The sequence below is a fragment of the Pseudophryne corroboree genome, chromosome 1, assembly GCF_028390025.1.
Source record: "Pseudophryne corroboree isolate aPseCor3 chromosome 1, aPseCor3.hap2, whole genome shotgun sequence".
Taxonomy (NCBI): domain Eukaryota; kingdom Metazoa; phylum Chordata; class Amphibia; order Anura; family Myobatrachidae; genus Pseudophryne; species Pseudophryne corroboree.
Window position 1 is genome coordinate 1,059,047,893 of NC_086444.1, and position 19,854 is coordinate 1,059,067,746.

Consider the following 19,854-nt stretch of genomic DNA (forward strand, 5'->3'; position numbering starts at 1 on the left):
AATGGATGGCTTTATTTATGGAATTACGGGATAGTGTCAACACGCTAAAGCAGTCGTTTGACGACATGAGACGGCCGGACAATCAATCAGCACCTGTCCAGGCGCCTCAAACACCGTCAGGGGCTGTAAAACGCCCGTTACCTCAGTCGGTCGACACGGACCCAGACACAGGCACTGATTCCAGTGGCGACGGTGACGAATCAACCGTATTTTCCAGTAGGGCCACACGTTATATGATTTTGGCAATGAAGGAGGCGTTACATATTGCTGATACTACAGGTACCACAAAACAGGGTATTATGTGGGGTGTGAAAAAACTACCTATAGTTTTTCCTGAATCAGATGAATTAAATGAGGTGTGTGATGAAGCGTGGGTTGCCCCCGATAAAAAACTGCTAATTTCAAAGAAGTTATTGGCTTTATACCCTTTCCCGCCAGAGGTTAGGGCGCGCTGGGAAACACCTCCTAGGGTGGACAAGGCGCTCACACGCTTATCAAAAAAAGTGGCGTTACCCTCTCCTGAGACGGCCGCACTTAAAGATCCAGCAGATAGGAGGATGGAAAATATCCAAAAAAGTATATACACACATACAGGTGTTATACTACGACCAGCTATAGCGACAGCCTGGATGTGCAGTGCTGGGGTAGCTTGGTCAGAGTCCCTGATTGAAAATATTGATACCCTGGATAGGGACAATGTTTTACTGTCTTTAGAGCAAATAAAGGATGCGTTTCTTTATATGCGTGATGCACAGAGGGATATTTGCACACTGGCATCACGGGTAAGTGCTATGTCCATTTCGGCCAGAAGAAGTTTATGGACGCGACAGTGGTCAGGTGATGCGGACTCAAAACGGCATATGGAAGTTTTGCCGTATAAAGGGGAGGAGTTATTTGGTGTTGGTCTATCGGATTTGGTGGCCACGGCTACAGCCGGGAAATCCACCTTTTTACCTCAAGTCACTCCCCAACAGAAAAAGACACCGACTTTTCAGCCGCAGCCCTTTCGTTCCTTTAAAAACAAGAGAGCAAAGGGATATTCATATCTGCCACGAGGCAGAGGAAAGGGGAAGAGACTGCAACAGGCAGCTCCTTCCCAGGAACAGAAGCCCTCCCCCGCTTCTACAAAAGCCTCAGCATGACGCTGGGGCTTCTCAAGCGGACTCGGGGGCGGTGGGGGGTCGTCTCAAGAATTTCAGCGCGCAGTGGGCTCACTCGCAGGTGGATCCCTGGATCCTGCAGATAATATCTCAGGGTTACAGGTTGGAACTAGAGACGTCTCCACCTCGCCGTTTCCTGAAGTCTGCTTTACCAACGTCCCCCTCCGACAGGGTGACGGTCTTGGAAGCCATTCACAAGCTGTACTCTCAGCAGGTGATAGTCAAGGTACCCCTTTTACAACAAGGAAAGGGGTATTATTCCACTCTATTTGTGGTACCGAAGCCGGATGGCTCGGTAAGACCTATTCTAAATCTGAAATCCTTGAACCTGTACATAAAAAAGTTCAAGTTCAAGATGGAGTCACTCAGAGCGGTGATAGCGAACCTGGAAGAAGGGGACTTTATGGTATCCTTGGACATCAAGGATGCGTATCTCCACGTTCCAATTTACCCCTCACACCAGGGGTACCTCAGGTTCGTCGTACAGAACTGTCACTATCAGTTTCAGACGCTGCCGTTTGGATTGTCCATGGCACCTCGGGTCTTTACCAAGGTAATGGCCGAGATGATGATTCTTCTTCGAAGAAAAGGCGTATTAATTATCCCATACTTGGACGATCTCCTAATAAGGGCAAGGTCCAGAGAACAGCTAGAGATGGGACTAGCACTGTCTCAAGAAGTGCTAAAGCAGCACGGGTGGATTCTGAATATTCCAAAATCCCAGTTAATTCCGACAACACGTCTGCTGTTCTTAGGGATGATTCTGGACACGGTTCAGAAAAAGGTTTTTCTCCCGGAGGAAAAAGCCAAGGAGTTATCCGAACTTGTCAGGAACCTCCTAAAACCAGGAAAGGTGTCTGTACATCAATGCACAAGAGTCCTGGGAAAAATGGTGGCTTCTTACGAAGCAATTCCATTCGGCAGATTCCACGCAAGAGTTTTCCAGAGGGATCTGCTGGACAAATGGTCAGGGTCGCATCTTCAGATGCACCAGCGGATAACCCTGTCTCCAAGGACAAGGGTATCTCTTCTGTGGTGGTTGCAGAGTGCTCATCTATTGGAGGGCAGCAGATTCGGCATACAGGATTGGATCCTGGTGACCACGGACGCCAGCCTGAGAGGCTGGGGAGCAGTCACACAAGGAAGAAACTTCCAGGGCGTGTGGTCGAGCCTGGAAACGTCTCTTCACATAAACATTCTGGAACTAAGAGCAATCTACAATGCTCTAAGCCAGGCAGAACCTCTGCTTCAAGGAAAACCGGTGTTGATCCAGTCGGACAACATCACGGCAGTCGCCCATGTAAACAGACAGGGCGGCACAAGAAGCAGGAGTGCAATGGCAGAAGCTGCAAGGATTCTTCGCTGGGCGGAGAATCATGTGATAGCACTGTCAGCAGTGTTCATCCCGGGAGTGGACAACTGGGAAGCAGACTTCCTCAGCAGACACGACCTTCACCCGGGAGAGTGGGGACTTCATCCAGAAGTTTTCCACATGCTTGTAACCCGTTGGGAAAGACCAATGGTGGACATGATGGCGTCTCGCCTCAACAAAAAACTGGACAGCTATTGCGCCAGGTCAAGAGATCCGCAGGCAATAGCTGTGGACGCGCTGGTAACGCCTTGGGTGTACCAATCGGTGTATGTGTTTCCTCCTCTGCCTCTCATACCAAAAGTATTGAGAATTATACGGCAAAGAGGCGTAAGAACGATACTAGTGGCTCCGGATTGGCCAAGAAGGACTTGGTACCCGGAACTTCAAGAGATGATCACGGAGGATCCGTGGCCTCTACCTCTGAGAAGGGACCTGCTTCAGCAGGGTCCCTGTCTGTTTCAAGACTTACCGCGGCTGCGTTTGACGGCATGGCGGTTGAACGCCGGATCCTAAAGGGAAAAGGCATTCCGGAAGAAGTCATTCCTACCTTGATTAAAGCAAGGAAGGAAGTAACCGCGCAACATTATCACCGCATTTGGCGAAAATATGTTGCGTGGTGCGAGGATCGGAGTGCTCCGACGGAGGAATTTCAACTGGGTCGATTCCTACATTTCCTGCAATCAGGATTGTCTATGGGTCTCAAATTGGGATCTATTAAGGTTCAAATTTCGGCCCTGTCGATTTTCTTCCAGAAGAAATATCTCACATGGAAAGTGACCATGCTACTAGCCCTGGCTTCGGCCAGGAGAGTGTCAGAACTGGCAGCTTTATCTTACAAAAGCCCATATCTGATTTTCCATTCGGACAGGGCAGAACTGCGGACTCGTCCGCATTTTCTCCCTAAGGTGGTGTCAGCATTTCATCTGAACCAGCCTATTGTAGTGCCTGCGGCTACAAGCGACTTGGAGGACTCCAAGTTGTTGGACGTTGTCAGAGCTTTAAAAATATACATTTCAAGGACAGCTGGAGTCAGGAAATCTGACTCACTGTTTATACTATATGCTCCCAACAAGTTGGGCGCTCCTGCGTCTAAGCAGACTATTGCGCGCTGGATTTGTAGTACGATTCAGCTTGCACATTCTGTGGCAGGCCTGCCACAGCCAAAATCGGTAAATGCCCACTCCACAAGGAAGGTGGTTTCTTCTTGGGCGGCTGCCCGAGGGGTCTCGGCATTACAACTCTGCCGAGCGGCTACGTGGTCGGGGGAGAACACGTTTGTAAAATTCTACAAATTTGATACCCTGGCTAAGGAGGACCTGGAGTTCTCTCATTCGGTGCTGCAGAGTCATCCGCACTCTCCCTCCCGTTTGGGAGCTTTGGTATAATCCCCATGGTCCTTTCAGGAACCCCAGCATCCACTAGGACGATAGAGAAAATAAGAATTTACTTACCGATAATTCTATTTCTCGGAGTCCGTAGTGGATGCTGGGCGCCCATCCCAAGTGCGGATTATCTGCAATAATTGTACATAGTTATTGTTACCTAAATCGGGTTATTGTTGTAGGGAGCCATCTTTCAGAGGCTCCTCTGTTATCATACTGTTAACTGGGTTTAGATCACAGGTTGTACGGTGTGATTGGTGTGGCTGGTATGAGTCTTACCCGGGATTCATAAATCCTTCCTTATTGTGTACGCTCGTCCGGGCACAGTATCCTAACTGAGGCTTGGAGGAGGGTCATAGGGGGAGGAGCCAGTACACACCACCTGATCATAAAGCTTTACTTTTTGTGCCCTGTCTCCTGCGGAGCCGCTATTCCCCATGGTCCTTTCAGGAACCCCAGCATCCACTACGGACTCCGAGAAATAGAATTATCGGTAAGTAAATTCTTATTATCCTTTATTTCTCTGACGTCCTAGTGGATGCTGGGACTCCGTCAGGACCATGGGGAATAGCGGCTCCGCAGGAGACAGGGCACAAAATTTTAAAAGTTTGACCACTAGGTGGTGTGTACTGGCTCCTCCCCCTATGACCCTCCTCCAAGCCTCAGTTAGGTTTTTGTGCCCGTCCGAGCAGGGTGCAATCTAGGTGTCTCTCCTAAAGAGCTGCTTAGAAAAAGTTTGTTAGGTTTTTTATTTTCAGTGAGTCCTGCTGGCAACAGGCTCACTGCAACGAGGGACTTAGGGGAGAAGAAGTGAACTCACCTGCGTGCAGGATGGATTTGCTTCTTAGGCTACTGGACACTAGCTCCAGAGGGACGATCACAGGTACAGCCTGGATGGGTCACCGGAGCCGCGCCGCCGACCCCCTTGCAGATGCCGAATAGAGAAGAGGTCCAGAAACCGGCGGCAGAAGACGTCTCAGTCTTCATGAGGTAGCGCACAGCACTGCAGCTGTGCGCCATTGCTCTCCGCACACTTCACACCAGCGGTCACTGAGGGTGCAGGGCGCTGGGGGGGGCGCCCTGGGCAGCAATGTAATATACCTATTCTGGCTAAAATATATCACATATAGCCCCTGGGGCTATATGGATGTATTTAACCCCTGCCAGGTTCCAAAAAAACCGGGAGAAGAAGCCCGCCGAAAAGGGGGCGGGGCCTATTCTCCTCAGCACACAGCGCCATTTTCCTGCCCAGCTCCGCTGCGAGGAAGGCTCCCAGGACTCTCCCCTGCACTACAGAAACAGGGTAAAAACAGAGAGGGGGGGCACTTATTGGCGATATTTATAATATTTGAGCTGCTATAAAGGGAACACACTTATTAAGGTTGTCCCTATATATATTTATAGCGCTTGGGTGTGTGCTGGCAAACTCTCCCTCTGTCTCCCCAAAGGGCTAGTGGGGTCCTGTCTTCTATCAGAGCATTCCCTGTGTGTCTGCTGTGTGTCGGTACGTGTGTGTCGACATGTATGAGGACGATGTTGGCGTGGAGGCGGAGCAATTGCCTGTAATGGTGATGTCACCCCCTAGGGAGTCGACACCAGAATGGATGGCTTTGTTTATGGAATTACGGGATAGTGTCCACGCTACAAAAGTCGGTTGACGACATGATACAGCCGGCAAACCAGTTAGTACCTGTCCAGGCGTCTCAGACACCGTCAGGGGCTGTAAAACGCCCTTTACCTCAGTCGGTTGACACAGACACTGACACTGAATCCAGTGTCGACGGTGAAGAAACAAACGTATTTTCCAGTAGGGCCACACGTTATATGATCACGGCAATGAAGGAGGCTTTGCATATCTCTGATACTGCAAGTACCACAAAAAGGGGTATTATGTGGGGTGTGAAAAAACTACCGATAGTTTTTCCTGAATCAGAGGAACTGAATGAAGTGTGTGATGAAGCGTGGGTTACCCCAGATAGAAAACTGCTAATTTCAAAGAAGTTATTGGCATTATACCCTTTCCCGCCAGAGGTTAGGGCGCGCTGGGAAACACCTCCTAGGGTGGATAAGGCGCTCACACGCTTATCAAAGCAAGTGGCGTTACCGTCTCCTGATACGGCCGCCCTCAAGGATCCAGCTGATAGGAGGCTGGAGAATACATTAAAAAGTATATACACACATACGGGTGTTATACTGAGACCAGCAATCGCCTCAGCCTGGATGTGCAGTGCTGGCGTGGCTTGGTCAGAGTCACTGTCTGAAAATATTGATACCCTGGATAGGGACAGTATTTTACTGACTATAGAGCAGTTAAAGGATGCATTTCTTTATATGCGAGATGCACAGAGAGATATTTGCACTCTGGCATCAAGAGTAAGTGCGATGTCCATATCTGCCAGAAGGGCGGTGGGGGGTCGCCTCAAACATTTCAGCGCACAGTGGGCTCACTCGCAGGTGGACCCCTGGATCCTGCAGGTAGTATCTCAGGGTTACAGGTTGGAATTCGAGAAGTCCCCTCCTCGCCGTTTCCTAAAGTCTGCTTTGCCAACGTCTCCCTCCGACAGGGCGACGGTATTGGAGGCCATTCACAAGCTGTATTCTCAGCAGGTGATAGTCAAGGTACCCCTCCTACAACAGGGACAGGGGTATTACTCCACGCTATTTGTGGTACCGAAGCCGGACGGCTCGGTAAGACCGATTCTAAATCTAAAATCTCTGAACCTGTACATACAAAAATTCAAGTTCAAGATGGAGTCACTCAGAGCAGTGATAGCGAATCTGGAAGAAGGGGATTTTATGGTGTCCTTGGACATCAAGGATGCTTACCTTCATGTTCCAATTTGTCCTTCACACCAAGGGTACCTCAGGTTCGTGGTCCAAAACTGTCATTATCAGTTTCAGACGCTGCCGTTTGGATTGTCCACGGCACCCCGGGTCTTTACCAAGGTAATGGCCGAAATGATGATCCTTCTTCGAAGAGAAGGCGTCTTAATTATCCCTTACTTGGACGATCTCCTGATAAGGGCAAGATCCAGAGAACAGCTGGAGGTCGGAGTAGCACTAACCCAAGTAGTGCTCCAACAACACGGGTGGATTCTGAATTTTCCAAAATCCCAACTGATCCCGACGACACGTCTGTTGTTCCTAGGGATGATTCTGGACACTGTTCAGAAAAAGGTATTTCTTCCGGAGGAGAAAGCCAGGGAGTTATCCGATCTAGTCAGGAACCTCCTAAAACCAGGAAAAGTATCTGTGCATCAATGCACAAGAGTCCTGGGAAAAATGGTAGCTTCTTACGAAGCGATTCCATTCGGCAGATTCCATGCACGAACTTTTCAGTGGGATCTGCTGGACAAATGGTCCGGATCGCATCTGCAGATGCATCAGCGGATAAAATTGTCCACAAGGACAAGAGTGTCTCTGCTATGGTGGTTGCAGAGTGCTCATCTGTTAGAGGGCCGCAGATTCGGCATACAGAACTGGGTCCTAGTGACCACGGATGCCAGCCTGAGAGGCTGGGGAGCGGTCACACAGGGAAGAAACTTCCAGGGCGTGTGGTCAAGCCTGGAGACGTCTCTTCACATAAATATACTGGAGCTAAGAGCAATCTACAATGCTCTAAGCCTGGCAAAACCTCTGCTTCAGGGTCAGCCGGTGTTGATTCAGTCGGACAACATCACGGCAGTCGCCCACGTAAACAGACAGGGCGGCACAAGAAGCAGGAGGGCAATGGCAGAAGCTGCAAGGATTCTCCGCTGGGCAGAAAATCATGTGTTAGCACTGTCAGCTGTGTTCATCCCGGGAGTGGACAACTGGGAAGCAGACTTCCTCAGCAGACACGATCTGCACCCGGGAGAGTGGGGACTTCATCCAGAAGTCTTCCACATGATTGTGGTCCATTGGGAAAGACCAATGGTGGATATGATGGCGTCCCGCCTCAACAAAAAACTGGACAGGTATTGCGCCAGGTCAAGAGACCCTCAGGCAATAGCTGTAGACGCTCTGGTAACACCATGGCTGTACCAGTCAGTGTATGTGTTTCCTCCTCTGCCTCTCATACCAAAAGTACTGAGAATTATACGGCAAAGGGGAGTAAGAACGATACTCGTGGCTCCGGATTGGCCAAGAAGAACTTGGTACCCGGAACTTCAGGAGATGCTCACGGAAGATCCGTGGCCTCTACCTCTAAGACGGGACCTGCTTCAGCAGGGACCGTGTCTATTCCAAGACTTACCGCGGCTGCGTTTGACGGCATGGCGGTTGAACGCCGAATCCTAAGGGAAAAAGGCATTCCGGAAGAGGTCATCCCTACCCTGGTAAAAGCCAGGAAGGAGGTGACTGCACAACATTATCACTGCATTTGGAGAAAATATGTTGCGTGGTGTGAGGCCAGGAAGGCCCCGACGGAGGAATTTCAACTGGGTCGATTCCTACATTTCCTGCAAACAGGATTGTCTATGGGCCTCAAATTAGGGTCCATTACGGTTCAAATTTCGGCCCTGTCGATTTTCTTCCAAAAAGAATTGGCTTCAGTTCCTGAAATCCAGACTTTTGTAAAAGGAGTACTACATATACAGCCCCCGGTTGTGCCCCCAGTGGCACCGTGGGATCTTAATGTAGTTTTGGATTTTCTCAAATCCCATTGGTTTGAGCCACTCAAATCGGTGGATTTGAAATATCTTACATGGAAAGTAACCATGCTACTGGCCCTGGCTTCAGCCAGGAGAGTGTCAGAATTGGCGGCTTTATCGTATAAAAGCCCATATCTGATTTTCCATTCGGACAGGGCAGAACTGCGGACGCGTCCTCACTTTCTGCCTAAGGTGGTTTCAGCGTTTCACCTGAACCAGCCTATTGTGGTGCCTGCGGCTACTAGCGATTTGGAGGATTCCAAGTTGCTGGACGTTGTCAGAGCTTTGAAAATATATATTTCAAGGACGGCTGGAGTCAGAAAATCTGACTCGCTGTTTATACTGTATGCACCCAACAAGCTGGGTGCTCCTGCTTCTAAGCAGACGATTGCTCGTTGGATTTGTAGCACAATTCAACTTGCACATTCTGTGGCAGGCCTGCCACAGCCTAAATCTGTCAAGGCCCATTTCACAAGGAAGGTGGGCTCATCTTGGGCGGCTGCCCGAGGGGTCTCGGCATTACAACTCTGCCGAGCAGCTACGTGGTCAGGGGAGAACACGTTTGTAAAATTCTACAAATTTGATACCCTGGCTAAGGAGGACCTGGAGTTCTCTCATTCGGTGCTGCAGAGTCATCCGCACTCTCCCGCCCGTTTGGGAGCTTTGGTATAATCCCCATGGTCCTGACGGAGTCCCAGCATCCACTAGGACGTCAGAGAAAATAAGATTTTACTTACCGATAAATCTATTTCTCGTAGTCCGTAGTGGATGCTGGGCGCCCATCCCAAGTGCGGATTGTCTGCAATACTTGTACATAGTTATTGTTACAAAAAAATCGGGTTGTTATTGTTGTGAGCCGTCTGTTCAGAGGCTCCTACGTTTGTCATACTGTTAACTGGGTTCAGATCACAAGTTGTACGGTGTGATTGGTGTGGCTGGTATGAGTCTTACCTGGGATTCAAAATCCTTCCTTATTGTGTACGCTCGTCCGGGCACAGTATCCTAACTGAGGCTTGGAGGAGGGTCATAGGGGGAGGAGCCAGTACACACCACCTAGTGGTCAAACTTTTAAAATTTTGTGCCCTGTCTCCTGCGGAGCCGCTATTCCCCATGGTCCTGACGGAGTCCCAGCATCCACTACGGACTACGAGAAATAGATTTATCGGTAAGTAAAATCTTATTTTCTCTAACGTCCTAGTGGATGCTGGGAACTCCGAAAGGACCATGGGGAATAGCGGCTCCGCAGGAGACTGGGCACAACTAAAAGAAAGCTTTTAGACTACCTGGTGTGCACTGGCTCCTCCCACTATGACCCTCCTCCAAGCCCCAGTTAGATTTTTGTGCCCGGCCGAGCTGGATGCACACTAGGGGCTCTCCTGAGCTCCTAGAAAGAAAGTATATTTTAGGTTTTTTATTTTACAGTGGGACCTGCTGGCAACAGGCTCACTGCAACGAGGGACTAAGGGGAGAAGAAGCGAACCTACCTGCTTGCAGCTAGCTTGGGCTTCTTAGGCTACTGGACACCATTAGCTCCAGAGGGATCGACCGCATGGAACTGGCCTTGGTGTTCGTTCCCGGAGCCGCGCCGCCGTCCCCCTTACAGAGCCAGAAGCAAGAAGAAGTCCGGAAAATCGGCGGAATGAAGACTTCTGTCTTCACCAAGGTAGCGCACAGCACTGCAGCTGTGCGCCATTGCTCCTCATACACACTTCACACTTCGGTCACTGAGGGTGCAGGGCGCTGGGGGGGGGGGGGGGCGCCCTGAGCAGCAATAAAAACACCCTGGCTGGCAAAACAATCACAATATATATCCCCAGAGGATATATATGTGATAATTACCCCTGCCAGAATCCTTAAAAAAGCGGGAGAAAAGTCCGCGAAAAAGGGGCGGAGCTATCTCCCTCAGCACACTGGCGCCATTTTTCCCTCACAGCTCCGCTGGAAGGAAGCTCCCTGGCTCTCCCCTGCAGTCTACACTACAGAAAGGGTAAAAAAGAGAGGGGGGGCACTAAATTTAGGCGCAGTAAATATTATAGCAGCTATAGGGGACATAATTCAGTTAGTCCCTGCATTATATAGCGCTTTGGTGTGTGCTGGCATACTCTCTCTCTGTCTCCCCAAAGGGCTTCTGTGGGGTCCTGTCCTCTGTTAGAGCATTCCGGTGTGTGTGCGGTGTGTCGGTACGGCTGTGTCGACATGTTTGATGAGGAAAATTATGTGGAGGCGGAGCAGATGCCTATAGAAGTGATGTCACCCCCTGCGGGGCAGACACCTGAGTGGATGGTTTTATGGAAGGAATTACGTGCAAGTGTCGACTCCTTACATAAAAAATTTGACGACATGCCAAATGCGGGACAGCCGGCTTCTCAGCTCGTGCCTGCCCAGGTGTCTCAAAGGCCACCAGGGGCTCTAAAACGCCCGCTACCTCAGATGGCAGACACAGATGTCGACACGGATACTGATACCAGTGTCGACGACGATGAGTCTAATCTAATGTCCACTAGGGCCATTCGTTGCATGATTGAGGCAATGAAAGAGGTGTTACACATTTCGGATATAAACCCAGGTACCACTAAAAAGGGTATTATGTTTGGGGAGAAAAAACTACCCGTAGTTTTTCCCCCATCTGAAGAATTAAATGAAGTGTGTGAAGAAGCGTGGGCTTTCCCCGATAAAAGATTGGTAATCTCTAAAAAGTTACTAATGGCGTTCCCTTTCCCGCCAGAGGATAGGGCACGTTGGGAAACACCTCCTAGGGTGGATAAAGCGCTCACACGTTTGTCTAAAAAGGTGGCACTTCCGTCTCCGGATACGGCCGCCCTGAAGGAGCCTGCGGATAGAAAGCAGGAGGCGATCCTGAAGTCTGTATATACACACTCAGGCATTATACTTAGACCAGCTATTGCGTCAGCATGGATGTGCAGTGCTGCCGCTGCATGGTCAGATTCCCTGTCAGAAAATATTGACACCCTAGACAGGGACACTATTCTGCTAACCGTAGAGCATATAAAAGACTCAGTCTTATACATGAGAGATGCACAGAGGGAGATCTGCCGGCTGGCATCTAAAATAAGTGCATTGTCCATTTCTGCTAGGAGAGGCTTATGGACTCGGCAGTGGACAGGGGATGCAGATTCCAAAAGGCACATGGAAGTTTTGCCTTATAAGGGTGAGGAGTTATTCGGGGATGGTCTCTCGGACCTAGTTTCCACAGCAACAGCTGGGAAGTCAGCATTTTACCCCATGTTCCCTCACAGCCTAAGAAAGCTCAGTTTTATCAGGTACAGTCCTTTCGGACCCAGAAAAACAGGCGAGGAAAAGGCGGGTCTTTTCTGTCCAGAGGCAGAGGTAGGAGAAAAAGGCTGCAACAAACAGCAGGTTCCCAGGAGCAAAAGTCCTCCCCCGCTTCTTCCAAGTCCGCCGCATGACGGTGGGGCTCCACAGGCGGAGCCAGGTACGGTGGGGGGCCGCCTCAAAAATTTCAGCGATCAGTGGGCTCGCTCACAGGTGGATCCCTGGATCTTTCAAGTAGTATCTATGGGGTACAAGCTGGAATTCGAGGCGTCTCCCCCCCGCCGTTTCCTCAAATCTGCCTTGCCAACAACTCCCTCGGGCAGGGAGGCTGTGCTAGAGGCAATTCACAAGCTGTATTCCCAGCAGGTAATAGTCAAGGTGCCCCTACTTCAACAAGGACGGGGTTACTATTCCACACTGTTTGTGGTACCGAAACCGGACGGTTCGGTGAGACCCATTTTAAATTTGAAATCCTTGAACACATACATAAAAAAATTCAAGTTCAAGATGGAATCGCTCAGGGCGGTTATTGCAAGCCTGGACGAGGGGGATTACATGGTATCCCTGGACATCAAGGATGCTTACCTGCATGTCCCCATTTATCATCCTCACCAGGAGTACCTCAGATTTGCGGTACAGAATTGCCATTACCAATTCCAGACGCTGCCGTTTGGACTGTCCACGGCACCGAGGGTGTTTTACCAAGGTAATGGCGGAAATGATGATACTCCTTCGAAAAAAGGGAGTTTTAATTATCCCGTACTTGGACGATCTCCTAATAAAGGCGAGATCCAGGGAGCAGTTGTTGGTAGGAGTAGCACTATCTCAGGAGGTGCTACACCAGCACGGTTGGATTCTGAATATTCCAAAGTCACAGCTGATTCCGACGACACGTCTACTGTTCCTGGGAATGATTCTGGACACAGTCCAGAAAAAAGTGTTTCTCCCGGAGGAGAAAGCCAAGGAGCTGTCATCTCTAGTCAGAGACCTCCTGAAACCAAAACAGGTGTCGGTGCATCACTGCACGCGAGTCCTGGGAAAGATGGTGGCTTCTTACGAAGCAATTCCTTTCGGCAGGTTCCATGCCAGAATCTTTCAGTGGGACCTGTTGGACCAATGGTCCGGATCGCATCTTCAGATGCATCGGCTAATAACCCTGTCTCCAAGAACCAGGGTGTCTCTGCTGTGGTGGCTGCAGAGTGCTCATCTTCTAGAGGGCCGCAGATTCGGCATACAGGACTGGGTCCTGGTGACCACGGATGCCAGCCTTCGAGGCTGGGGGGCAGTCACACAGGGAAGAAACTTCCAAGGACTATGGTCGAGTCAGGAGACTTCCCTACACATAAATATTCTAGAACTAAGGGCCATTTACAATGCCCTAAGTCAGGCAAAACCCCTGCTTCTACACCAGCCGGTACTGATCTAGTCAGACAACATCACGGCGGTCGCCCATGTAAACCGACAGGGCGGCACAAGAAGCAGGACGGCAATGGCAGAAGCCACAAGGATTCTCCGATGGGCGGAAAATCACGTACTAGCACTGTCAGCAGTGTTCATTCCGGGAGTGGACAACTGGGAAGCAGACTTCCTCAGCAGGCACGACCTCCACCCGGGAGAGTGGGGACTTCATCCAGAAGTCTTCACACTGATTGTAAATCGTTGGGAACAGCCACAGGTGGACATGATGGCGTCCCGCCTAAACAAAAAACTAGAGAGATATTGCGCCAGGTCAAGGGACCCTCAGGCGATAGCGGTGGACGCTCTAGTGACACCGTGGGTGTACCAGTCAGTTTATGTGTTCCCTCCTCTGCCTCTCATACCAAAGGTACTGAGAATAATAAGAAAACGAGGAGTAAGGACAATACTCGTGGTTCTGGATTGGCCAAGAAGAGCGTGGTACCCGGAACTTCAAGAGATGATCTCAGAGGACCCATGGCCTCTGCCTCTCAGACAGGACCTGCTGCAGCAGGGGCCCTGTCTGTTCCAAGACTTACCGCGGCTGCGTTTGACGGCATGGCGGTTGAACGCCGGATCCTAAAGGAAAAGGGCATTCCAGAGGATGTCATTCCTACGCTGATTAAAGCCAGGAAAGATGTAACTGTAAAACATTATCACCGCATATGGCGGAAATATGTTGCTTGGTGTGAGGCCAGTAAGGCCCCACCAGAGGAATTTCAGCTGGGTCGATTTCTGCACTTCCTACAGGCAGGAGTGACTATGGGCCTAAAATTAGGCTCCATTAAGGTACAGATATCGGCTCTGTCGATTTTCTTCCAAAAAGAACTAGCTTCACTACCTGAAGTTCAGACATTTGTAAAAGGACTGCTGCATATTCAGCCCCCTTTTGTGCCTCCAGTGGCACCTTGGGATCTCAACGTGGTGTTGAGTTTCCTAAAATCACATTGGTTTGAGCCACTAAAGACCGTGGATCTAAAATATCTCACGTGGAAAGTGGTCATGTTATTGGCCTTGGCTTCGGCTAGGCATGTATCAGAATTGGCGGCTTCGTCATTTAAAAGCCCTTATCTGATTTTCCATATGGATAGGGCAGAATTGAGGACTCGTCCCCAGTTTCTCCCTAAGGTGGTATCTGCCTTTCACTTGAACCAACCTATTGTAGTGCCTGCGGCTACTAGCGACTTGGAGGATTCCAAGTTACTGGACGTAGTCAGGGCCTTGAAAATTTATGTTTCCAGGACGGCTGGAGTCAGGAAAACTGACTCGCTATTTATCCTGTATGCACCCAACAAACTGGGTGCTCCTGCTTCTAAGCAGACTATTGCTCGCTGGATTTGTAGCACAATTCAGCTGGCGCATTCTGCGGCTGGACTGCCGCATCCTAAATCAGTTAATGCCCATTCTACAAGGAAGGTGGGCTCATCTTGGGCGGCTGCCCGAGGGGTCTCGGCTTTACAACTTTGCCGAGCTGCTACTTGGTCAGGGGCAAACACGTTTGCAAAATTCTACAAATTTGATACCCTGGCTGAGGAGGACCTTGAGTTCTCTCATTCGGTGCTGCAGAGTCATCCGCACTCTCCCGCCCGTTTGGGAGCTTTGGTATAATCCCCATGGTCTTTTCGGAGTTCCCAGCATCCACTAGGACGTTAGAGAAAATAAGATTTTACTCACCGGTAAATCTATTTCTCGTAGTCCGTAGTGGATGCTGGGCCCATCCCAAGTGCGGATTGTCTGCAATACTTGTACATAGTTATTGTTAACTAAAGGGTTATTGTTATGAGCCATCTGTTGAGAGGCTCAGTTATGTTTCATACTGTTAACTGGATATGGTATCACGAGTTATACGGTGTGATTGGTGTGGCTGGTATGAGTCTTACCCGGGATTCAAAATCCTTCCTTATTGTGTCAGCTCTTCCGGGCACAGTATCCTAACTGAGGCTTGGAGGAGGGTCATAGTGGGAGGAGCCAGTGCACACCAGGTAGTCTAAAAGCTTTCTTTTAGTTGTGCCCAGTCTCCTGCGGAGCCGCTATTCCCCATGGTCCTTTCGGAGTTCCCAGCATCCACTACGGACTACGAGAAATAGATTTACCGGTGAGTAAAATCTTATTTTATATGGCGCCACAAGGGTTCCGCAGCGCCCAATTACAGAGTACATAAACAAATATTCAAACAAGAAAACAGCAACTTGCAGTTGATGACAGTATAGGACAAGTACAGGATAAATAAAGATAGTTACATCAGCAGATGACACTGGAATAAGTATCAGGTGGCAGAAGACTGCTGGATGTGGTGCAGTTGAAGATTATTAAAGTAAGAAAGGATAAACACATGAGGGAAGAGGGCCCTGCTCGTGAGAGCTTACATTCTAAAGGGGAGGGGTAGACAGACGGGATATTTCTGTATCGGGGTCCACAGTGGTATCCACAGGATCTACCTTGGGATATTAGGTAGCAACAAGGGCTGTTTCTAGCCAATTTGGCTTCCAGTCAGTGCAAGATTTAAAAATGCCCCCCCCCCCCCAAATAGATATAAAAATATAAATTTTAGGCGTGGTCCCACTAAAATGGGCATGCCCCGTCTGAAAAGATTACCTTACACCCCAGTTTTTGACAGATCACGGCCACACAGGAAAAAAAAAAATCTGCGTTATTATGCCCCACACAGTAATGCCCCCTGCACCATATTATGCCACACACAGCAATGCCCTTGATACATTATGCCCTACAGTAAAGCTTCTAATTACTTTTAAATTGCCTGCTCGTTGCCAATACACTGGGTGTCATGCTGGTTGCCAGGGGTTTCATGCTCTGGGATCCATGCTGGTTGCCAGGGGTTTCATGCTCTGGGATCCATGCTTGTTGCCAGGGGTTTCATACTCTTGGACGTTTGTCATCATCGTTGCCAGGGCTGTGTAATGTCCGTTGGCAGGGCTGTGTAATGCTAGTTGCCAGAGCTGTGTTCTCTTTGGTGGCCACCCGCCAGTCATCATCTCCTAATCTCCGCCCGCCCGTTTGTGAGTGTCCTGGCTCCCCCACCTCCCTGTCATTACTACTCCGTTCCGGGGGCGGAGTTTCACGTAATGAAGCGTTTGCGTCATGACGTCACAACGCAAACACGTCAGTATGCGAAACTCCTCCCCCAGAGCAGAGTAGTAATGACGGGGAGGAGTGGGAGCAACAAGAGAGCCACCAAGAGCCGCGGCGGGCGCCCCAATGCAACGGCATGCTTCGCCCACCACAAGAAACGTCTCTGGTAGCAACAGCAGAACGGGCACCAAACAGTTAAGACTGGAAAGAGTGACACTTTCCTTCGGCGCTAAATCCTTCACACTTTTGTATAGGGTGTGATGTGCATGTGTGATACACCGATTGCAAGGTGCAAATTATCAGAAAAGCATCACACTTATATAAAAAACAATAAAAGTGCAAAATTTAATAAAATAAAGATAAACACATATATACCATGCAAATTTAAAACTCTGGGGGGAATTCAAATGTTTGAAAAGTCAGGGGTAAATTTACTAAGATGGGAGTTCTATTTAAGATGGGATGTTGCCCATAGCAACCAATCAGGTTCCAGGTATTATCTTCTAGAAGGTGCTAGATAAATGAGAAGTAGAATCTGATTGGTTGCTATGGGCAACATCCCATCTTAAATAGAACTCTCACCTTAGTAAATTTACCCCTCAGTTGGGTGTCTGGTTATTCCTATCTAATAGACAGGAAAAAAACAGATGCCCAACCGACTTTTCAAACATTTGAATTCCCGCCATTAAGACGAATGGGAGTATAATCATATCAGTTGAGGTAGATGGAGCCGCAGGTCTAGTAAAGCAGAGTATTCCCGGGCAAGATACCCTGCTTATGGCTCAAACGCTTAGATTCCCAGTATGAGTCCCCAATCAGTCATCAAAGTTCATCAGTCAAATAGGGCACCCGGTGGGTGATGCCAACACGTTTTGGGACTACCTGGTCCCTTTTTCAAGACAGTATACTGCCTTGAAGAAGGGACCAGGTAGTCCCAAAACGCGGACGGACTATTCCCACTCGTGGAAATAGAACCCAGTCGCCACCAAGCCCGCAAGGGGCTTGTTGCGCTCACCCTCCCCGAATGCCAGGATGCCTGCATCGGTATGCTGACCGGCGGGGTCACGCAATACACACCCGTATTACACTGTGTGTGTGGTTAATTATTCTGACAACAGACGCCAGTCTTCAGGGCTGGGGAGCCATGACAGAACAGTGAAATCTCAGATTTGTGCTCAATGTCAAAACATAGGGGGTCATTCCGACCTGATTGGTGCTGTGCGTTTTCGCACAGCAGCCGATCAGGTCGGAACTGCGCCGGCGCCGCAGTGCGCCGGCACATGCCAGACGGCCGTCGGACCGCTACTATTGCCTCTGCCTGATTGACAGGCAGAGGCGGTCGCTGGGCGGGGTGGCTGAACGGTGGCGTTTGGCCGCCGTTTCTTGGGTGTGGTCCGGCCAACACAGGCGTGGCCAGACCCACTTCTGCGGGGAGGCCGGCAGTGACATGCTCAGCGGGATAGCCCTGTGCTGGACGTCCCCTCGCATGTCTATGATCACGATCGTAGCTGTGCTAAATTTATCACAGCTACGATCAACTCGGAATGACCCCCCCAGTCTCTGGAACATGACATGTTGCTGCGATCCTGTAGGCTCCGCACACCTGTGACTCCTAGTGGGAAGGTAATGCGTTATTGGTTTCTTTCCCCCCTAGGTGCAGTGACCCAATAAGGTACTGTAATGCATTGCACTTTTTTATGCAGAAATCAGGTCAAAAGTTATTACTTTACAAAACCTTGCAAGCATTCTACGTTTATTTATTGGTAGAGGATATGTAGTTCTGTCAAACATCCATTTAGGATCATATTTATTATTAATCATTATGTGCCCTGAAAATTAAGATTCCTTATAGCTGCAAATTGCGACAATAAGTAATCTTTTTTTCCTCCAGAATGTATTAAAGGACAGTTGCTGGTACATGGGCTGTCAGTAAAAAGTAAAGTGATTGCTTATGCTGGCTATTTCACTGATATCTTAGTTGTTCAGAGCTTGTCGCTGATAACTCATCTGAAGATGCCTGACTGGAGAAGCTTCCTGATGGGTGGGAGTCTTCCTCATGCACGACACATTGTTTTCATTTTGCACGTGGCCGGTTCCAAATTAAGAGCCTGATGCTGAAGCATAGTTAAAAAAAAAAAAGACAAAATCCCAAATCACCCCTTATCGCCGGAACATTTTGCACCGCAAATTGTACATTTACTAACAATATAACAATTGTGTTGGCTTTCGTATCGTCTTTCAATGGTGTATCTAGTCGTTTTGTGGTGTTTTTTTGGTTGGAGCAAATTTAGCTGTAATAAAACAATGTATTTGCTGCGAGATACGTGCAGGATTTTGTGTTGTAAGTGTTGTAAAGAGTTAATTTTAGGAAAGAAACTGCATGGGGGTCCCCTCCCCCGAAAAGCGTAACCAAGAATGGGCTCTGTAAGCCGATCATGGTTCAAGAAATATGGGGAGAAAGCAGTGTCCCCCATATTTCAATGAACCAACACTGGGGTCTTGGACTAGTCCTGGTGCTGAAAATACAGAGCAAAAACATGCATTTTCAGGACTAGCACTGGGCTCTTATTAGCATAGGGGGTAATGCCACAGCCAGGGGACACAATTGACTGGATTCTCCAGCCAATGCATTCATCCCCCCATCCCAGGCTTAGGATTCCTCTGAAAATGGGGACTTCTGAATAAAGGATCCCTTATGGCTAGGATTAAGCCCCGGGGGGAAACCCCTTAGCCCCCCTGGGCAGTGGGTGCCGAGTTGATAGCAGTTGTGCAAAAAATAGAGTAATATTGTGTTTCACAGGAGGACTACAGGTCCCAGCAAGCTTCCCCCATATGCAGGCTCTTGAAGAACCACAAATACCAGCCTGGAGGGCATTAAGGGCCCGCTGATACCCATAGTCCCCCTGTAAAATAGGGTATAGGTTGTTGGGTCGACTCAATTTAAGTCGACAGTCATTAGGTCGACCACTGAAGGTCGACATGGGCATTAGGTCGACATGCACTAGGTCAACAGGTGAAAAGGTCGACATGAATTTGTGTACTTTTTTTGGTGTCGTTTTCTTCGTAAAGTGACGGGGAACCCCAATTAGTGCACCGTGCTCGCTTGCCATGCATCGGGCAAGGTGCCTCGCTTCGCTCGGTACAGGTTACCGTTCCAATTGTAGTCCACGTGGATCGGCAAGTATGGAAAAAAACAAAAAAAAATAAAAACATTTTTAAAAACTCATGTCAACCTTTTGACCTGTCAACCTAGTACATGTTGACCTAATGACCATGTCGACCTAATGCATGTCGACCTTCAGTGGTCAACCTAATGACTGTCGATCTAAGCTGTGTTGACCTAACGACCGTATCCCGTAAAATAAATATTAAAATTAAGGCAGTACACACATACACCATTGACAGACAGTATAACTTTAATACTCACACTCACATATACTCACCATGCCCCTGGGTGTCGCTCGGTCCAC